At 66.6% G+C, this 6,686-nt stretch overlaps 1 non-coding gene across 1 annotated transcript; it reads right to left on the bottom strand.

Moving 5' to 3' along the window:
* Positions 1 to 772: 772 nt before the first annotated feature.
* On the bottom strand, positions 773 to 925 carry LOC136570878 (5.8S ribosomal RNA). The gene has a single exon (XR_010785577.1). It is a non-coding gene; the product is annotated as a 5.8S ribosomal RNA (ribosomal RNA).
* Positions 926 to 6,686: the final 5,761 nt, after the last annotated feature.

Here is a 6,686-nt window from a genome sequence, read left to right as displayed (position 1 = left end):
CAAGGAGACGGAGAGCCCCATCCCGGAGACAAGAATTGAAAAGGGAGCGCAGCGGAGACGGCCCCGCGCGGGAGGACTGGCTGGGCGGCGGCGCACGTGACAGCCTTGGCAGGGAGAGAGAGAGGAGTGACGGCGCCACTGGGCGTGCCCCAAAACCGTGACAGCAGAGGAGGGGGTGGGCAAAGGGAGGAGGGGGTCAGAACCCCCGTCCCCAGTGCTCTCTTGCATGCGCGCACGGCAGCATGGCTTGGTACCGCCCCAGTTCCCACCTGCAGACAGCCGCCCATGCAGTGGGGGGAGGCCGGGGGCGAGGCCCGTGCCTCGCCTCTCCTTCTCACCCTCCTCTCTCTTTCTGTCAGCCCTCAGCAGCGCCTTTCAACGCTGTCTCTCGCTCTCCCCAGGCCGCCTCGCCACCGCATCCACGGCACGGTCCCGGCGAGGACAAGCTCTGCCCCAGCGGCTCGCTCCGGGAGCGGGGAGCTACGGAGCGCTCCCCGAGTCTGCATTTAGGGGGACGAAGGCCCTGCGTGGCGACGACGACAACGACGACCGCGATGATGATGACGCCCACCGGGCTGCAGGGAGGGGATCGAGGCCGCCTAGGGAAACGCTTCCCTCGCCAAACACCTGACCGCCTTCCCTCCGGGTACTGGCAGGATGCCACCGCTGCCGCCGCCACCACCACCGCCGCCGCCCGCCGCGGGCGACAGGCCTGCGAGGCAAGCCCAGCCGTGCAGCCGGGGTGGCCCCCGGACTGCAATTGATCGTCAAGTGACACTCAGACAGGCGTAGCCCCAGGAGGAACCCGGGGCCGCAAGTGCGTTCGAAGTGTTGATGATCAATGTGTCCTGCAATTCACATTAATTCTTGCAGCTAGCTGCGTTCTTCATTGATGAACGAGCCAAGTGATCCACTGCTAAGAGTTGTCTGCCTTTCAGGCACCGGTCACGCCAAGCGGCCTCTTTTTATTACTCTGGCGCCGAGGACACGGGGGCGCGCACCTGGCTTCGACCGTACGAGCACACAGAAACAGAACGGAAAAAAAAAAAACAACTGGAGGAACCCACGCTCTGAAGGCCAGCCACGAGGCGGGGGAGCCCGCGCCCCCGACCGCCTCCCCCTGCGAGGGGAGACGCCGACCTCACAAAAGCTGTCCTTCAGAGGCGGCCCAGGCGCCCGGGCTCGGCCCGGCCTCCGTGCTGGGGACCACACGGTGCGCGCCGCAACACGGGAGGGCACGGCGGCCTGCCCGCTTCTCGCTTTCATGGGACGACACGCACAACACACACAGCACACAGCCGGGGGCACGCGGCCGTCGGGCCCCACACACACCAGCTCTCCCTCGATCCCCAACGGCACGGGCCTCGCGGAGTGCCGCCGCACTGCTGTGCAGCCGGCTTTTCTCTTCCCCCACTGCACGGCCTTGCCCTGGCTTGAGACGGTACGTGACGACGACCAGCCCCTGCCGACGCACCTCCCGCGGGACCGCTCCCTTGCTGGGCGGGCGAGCAACCAGCAGACGAGCTCCGCCGCCGGCATTGCCGGCACCCGTGGCCTGCTGGACAGCAGACCCTGCTGCCACTGGGGCTGCACTCCCGGGACCGCTGCCGCCGCGTCGCACCACCGGGGCCCCTTGCCTCAGGCACGCGCCTGGCAGATGGCAGTACGGCACTGAGCCGGGGGGCAAGGCCCTCTCTCCTCATTTGCATGCGGAGACCGGGCGGGGAGAAGCGCCCCTGCGGCTGCCCAGCAGGCCTTCCTGCGGCCCACACGCGGCCAGGAAGGGCGATGGAGGACGCGACGAGCGAGGCCCGGGACGGGACCGCCGCCGGGTGATGGCGGGCACCTTCCTGCTGACCGTCCCTGCAGGGAGGGACACCCGTCGAGCGGCGCCGCTGCCGCTCGGCACGGGGTTGCCCACGCTCGCGGGCCTCTGCTGCTGGAGGGCCCGCCGAGCGCTCGCCCCTCACAAGTGGGCGGTCAAGCCAGGGGACAGCCGGCGGACGACGGCGCCGCCGCTGCGCGATCGAGGAGGAAAGGCCATCGATGGGAGGAGAGGCTCCGGACGTGCCAGACGCGGAGCTGCGCGCGCCAGAGACCGCGGCGGCGGGCCTAGGAGAGAGAGCGTGGGCCGGCCCCGGCAGCCGCGACCCCACGGCTGAGGAAGGGCAGAGAGCATGCGCTCTCTGCCAGCATCGTCCATTACGACGAGGCGAGTGGGTCGGCCCCCGCGGCCGACTGCGCGCTGTGGCCTCTCCGCCAAGGCCGGGCCGCGGAGGCGGGGGGGCAGGGCGCCCCTCCCCGGCGCGGCACGGTTAGCGCCTGCGGCCGGCGACGGGATGACGACGGTGACAGAGGAGCATGGCCGGTGGCAACGGGACAACCACCGCAGGGGATCGGCGGGAGTAGCTGCTCCCCACCCCTCAGTGGCGCCCCACACTGCCACTGCCCAGCCCACCTGCCGCCGCTGGCACCACCACCACCACAGCGGGCCGCGCCAAGCCGCCCAAGTCTTTAAACCGCCGCCCGGCCCCGCCAGCCCCTTTCAGCAAACCTGCAGCGTTTGACGACACCAAGGGAAAAAAACCTGGGGGGACTGCTGAGGCGCGGAGCACTAGGTACCTGGCCCTGGGGCGAGGGAAATGACCTGCATGGACCCACCGGGGTGCCTCCCCCGCTGCCGCCCTCGGGGGAGCGTCCACCAGTGGGGGCGCGCCCGACATCTGCCACCACCATTGCCACATCTTCTCGGGGCCTGGGGTTTCCCTCAGTAGCCCGGCACTGCGCCTAAGAGGACCGCCGTGGCTCGGGCCGCCCCACCGGCGCGGGGGACGCGGGCCCGACCACCGAGCACACCTCAGGCGCGTGCGCGCACGCGCGGCACAAAGCGCGGCCCAGAACGCCCAGAGGCCTCAGCCCTTGGAGTTCCTCTGCCGTGCGTAAGACAGGGGCCGCTCAGCCCAAAAGCGGGGAACTCTGCCGGCTGCCAAAGACCCCACTCCCCAGTGCGGGAAGGGCCAGAGGAACCCCCTCCTCGGAGCCCCGAAGGCGCCCCCGCCACCGGCTCCCTCGCCCTTTGCACTTCGGCTGCTGACAGGTGCCACGGCCGGACGGCTGGCCATCGCTCGATGGGCGAAGCAGCGAGGGAAGGGACGGGTGCGCCTCTGGAAGGCGCCGTGCCGAGCACCCCTCCCTCCCGGCACCCAGGAGGCTTTCTCGCGCGCACACCGAGGAGAGCCGAGCTCGAGAGAACTCGGGCCGTGCCAGGGCACCCACACGCAGCACACCGGCGACCAGCATTTGGCGGCGCCGGCCGGGGCGGTGAGAGGCTCGGGGGCCCGTGGCCGCGCCCCACTCTCCGGCGGGGACGGACCGGCGGCAGCCCAGCGCAAGGCCAGGTTGGAGGGGCTGGAGTGGGGGGCGGGGGGCAAGCCACCACGACGGCGGCCAGCGCACCGTGCTTCTAGGCCTGGCCACGACGCGCAGTGTAGCGCGGGGAGAGCCCCACCTGCGTGCACGGTGGTGGGCTCGCATGGCGCGCTTCGCTGCGCCAAGCGGCTTTCCCCCCCTCTCCCCCTGCTGACCCCCGGCGCCTGGAGGTGCCACGCGCCTCTGGTCTCTCTCTCTCTGGGGCTGCCACGCGCAGTGAAGGGGAAGGGCGTGTGGCCCCCGGTGCTGACCGGGGCCGGCAGCCGGGGGCCGAGTGTGCAAATGGAGCAGGCATGTGACTGACGCCATGCGCACGGCCGGCCGGCCGACCCAGCACTACGCGGCAGGCGCCAAGCCCCAGCGGTAATGATCCTTCCACAGGTTCACTTACGGAAACCTTGTTACGACTTTTAATTCCTCTAGATAGTCAAGTTCGACCGTTTTCTCGACACTCCGGCAGGGCCGTGGCCGACCCCACCGGGGCCGATCCGAGGACCTCACTAAACCATCCAATCGGTAGTAGCGACGGGCAGTGTGTACAAAGGGCAGGGACTTAATCAACGCGAGCCTATGACCCTCACTTGCTGGGAATTCCTTGTTCACGGGAATTGCAATCCCCGATTCCCATCACGAATGGTGTTCAACGGGTTACCCGCGCCTGCCGGCGGAGGGTAGGCACAAGCTGAGCCAGTCAGTGTAGCGCGCGTGCGGCCCCGGACATCTAAGGGCATCACAGACCTGTTATTGCTCAATCTCGGGTGGCTGAACACCACTTGTCCCTCTAAGAAGTTGGACGCCGACTGCTCGGGGGTCGTGTAACTAGTTAGCATGCCAGAGTCTCGTTCGTTATCGGAATTAACCAGACAAATCGCTCCACCAACTAAGAATGGCCATGCACCACCACCCACGGAATCGAGAAAGAGCTCTCAATCTGTCAATGCTGTCCGCATCGTGGCCTGGTGGCGCCTGGGTTGGAGAACAGCGCCACACGCGAGGGACGCCCTCGGCGACGGCCAACCCCGGTGGCCGGGCCTTCCCGTGACGCCGCGGGCAAGGAGCCGGCACCGCTGCGCAGCTTTTCGCCACTCGGATGAAGCGCGAGGCTTCGTCTCACTCTCTTGCTCTCTCTCGTTTTTTTTCCTGGGGCCTGTGCCCCAGTTCGAGACTCGGCCTTGCGCACAAAATGGCGCGAGCGGCGCGCGGAATGGGGCTTGGCCAGGGCTTACCCGCCCCCCACCAAAGCCAAGAAAAACCCACCCGCCAACCGGTCGCGGGTGAGCGACCGGCCCCCGGCGAGGTTGGGCCGAGCGGGGCCCCGCTCACAGGGAGCGAACCCCATCCCGGCGCATCCCCCCACCGGGCCGCGCAGAAAGCACCGGACGTGCTAGAGGAGGCAGCGACCCGACAAGGCGGGCGCAGCCCGGACACCGAGGCCCCTTTCAGCCGGGGCGGCTCGCTCTGCAGCAGGCAGCGGAACGGCAAAGGAGCATGCGCACCGGGCTCTGTTCCACCCGCGTCCGCGCCCCATCAGGTTCAGGCACTTCCGCCCTCTCTCTTTTCTCTCTCGCCTCTCTCCCTTCTCGCGGCTCAGCTCCAGCCGCACCGGTGCCGGGCGCTCCTCATGGCCGGCATCCACGTGGGCGCTACCCAGACCAGGGCCAGCACTGCCACCTCGTGTGGTTTTTTAGGAACACATGAAGGCTCGCGAGGCCACGCGGCTGTCACACAGCTCAGGACGGTAAAGACGCCCTTCCCCAGGGCAGCGGGAGGGGCGACACCTCGCCTGCGACGGGAAGCGAATTGGAAACAAGACTGCCCTGCCCGAGCACCGGACCCCCCCCACCGTGGCTTCCCCATGACAGAGAAGCCTCGGAAGGAGAGCCGGCCAACCGGGGGCCCTCTCCGACGTCACCCGAAAAGCCACATTGATCAGCCGCAGCTCCGGGAATGAGCTGCGCCAACGGCAACAAGGGCCCCACGGCCACGGTGCTGGGACAATGGCGACGGCCGCCCAGCCCACCTGCGGATCGGATTGCTCGCGGCAGCAGAGGAGCGCGGGGGGTGCCACCACCCGCCTGCGAGCAACAACGGCTCCCCTTTCAGATAGGCAACGGCGGGACAGGACCGGCCCCTGCCGGGCCGGGAGGGGACTCGGCAGCCCCCCCCCCCCATTCCGGCCCGGGGAACCCGGCCGAGCGTGCGAGAAAAAGTTCCACCGACCTGGCGCCACGGGCCACTGGCTTTTGCCCGGCCTCGCAGCAGTCGGCTTTCCCTTCCAGAAAAAAAAGCCAGGGGATGGCATGACAAAAAAGGCACACAGAGGCGTGTTCGCAACGAGCCGTGCTAGCCACGGGGGCCACGGGGCCAGGGGCCCGGGGGGGAGGGGGCCAAGGTACGCGCCTCACTACCCCCTCACGACGGACCCACCGGCATCCCACTCGCGCCTTCGTCGCAACGCTTCTCGGTGCCGTGGCTTAGGGCCACGACAGAAAAATAAAAAGGCCCACAGAGGCCTGGCAGGTGCCCCCCCAACTCCCCCCACCTCAACAAAAGGCAACGGACCCGGAGCGGCAAACCTGGCTCCACCCGGCAGAAGCGGCTCAGTCGATCCGGTCATGACCGAGGTAGGTAAGGCGCTGCCTCCTCGCCCAGGACCAGTCCAGGGGGGCTCTACGTCGGGTGCCGGGCCCAAAAAAAAAAAACTAGGCCAAAAAAATTCTGCCTGCCACAACGCGGGTCCCCGGCTTAAGGCCAAGGAAGGGGGACAGCTTCAACAATGCGGGCCGGGGACCACCGCCGCCACCGAGGCAGACCCACGGGCCCAAAACAACAGCAATTGATTCTAGAGCAGAGGCATTGCTTGGAGAAAACTCTCCCCTGCTTTGTCTGGGCAATCCTTAACCAGTGTCTTACATGGCTCTTGCTGCCAATTTCTTGCTCAACAATGTCAGAGATGAATCTGATTCGTGCTAACAATTGTAACTATACTTTAAATATTTTAGAAAATATTTGTTAAAAAGTAAGAGAGGAAAAGGATATGCAATTAGTGTCACAAAACAGATGTTTTCAGATGTTCATGAGAAAACAGGATGCAGGATGTAGTTTGAGATAAGAAACATCCCAAAAGGCAATAGGCCTCAGGATAATTCAAGAATCGGCCTTGAAATGGACAAAATTGGGATGATTCCAGGTATCTATGAAATCATAAGGCTTCTTTTTGGAATATAATGCTGGCTTCTATAACACAAGACTTGGGG

Source organism: Molothrus aeneus, unplaced genomic scaffold, assembly GCF_037042795.1.
Source record: "Molothrus aeneus isolate 106 unplaced genomic scaffold, BPBGC_Maene_1.0 scaffold_40, whole genome shotgun sequence".
Lineage (NCBI taxonomy): Eukaryota > Metazoa > Chordata > Aves > Passeriformes > Icteridae > Molothrus > Molothrus aeneus.
Note: the sequence above shows the minus strand (reverse complement) of the source record. Positions and strands in the feature narration are given on the sequence as shown.